Here is a 562-nt window from a genome sequence, read left to right as displayed (position 1 = left end):
GGTGGGACCTGACAGTATGTTTTTCTTCTCTGGGCTAGTTGAGAAGGCAGGCACCAACTCCACCATGGGGTGGGCTGTTCAGATTCCCTTTTGGCTCCTTATTCTATGTCCAAGGCTTTGGGGAACAAAGAGAACAGGAGCTGCAGGGTGGTTCCTGGCTCACTTGACTCTCCTAGGACCAGGAACCATACTGACTGCTGGGGCAAAGCCAAGCCCTTCCCAAAGCCACTCTGATAAAGTGAAAACCTTCGGAGCACTCAACCCTAGGGATCACTGCTCCCCCAGCACCGCCCTCTTCCACTCAGGGATCTATGCCAAAGAGGAGGCAGAAAGATCCTAAGTGTTGTGTTTGATAAACGGTAGCGGTGTAACGCAGCAGAAGGGAGTACTTCAGAGGGTGGGGCAAGGTGATTCCCCTAGAGGAATCAGTCATATGACAGGCCTAGTAGAAGGAAGATTTTTTTTTTTGGCAGGAAGGGAAGAGGATCTGGGGAAGGGGGTAGAGGAGAAAGGAAGAGACCAGCTGGCCAGGGACACATGGGGGAGGGAGAAAGAGGGAGGG

This window comes from Mus pahari, chromosome 7, assembly GCF_900095145.1.
Source record: "Mus pahari chromosome 7, PAHARI_EIJ_v1.1, whole genome shotgun sequence".
Lineage (NCBI taxonomy): Eukaryota > Metazoa > Chordata > Mammalia > Rodentia > Muridae > Mus > Mus pahari.
This window is presented reverse-complemented; position numbering follows the sequence as displayed.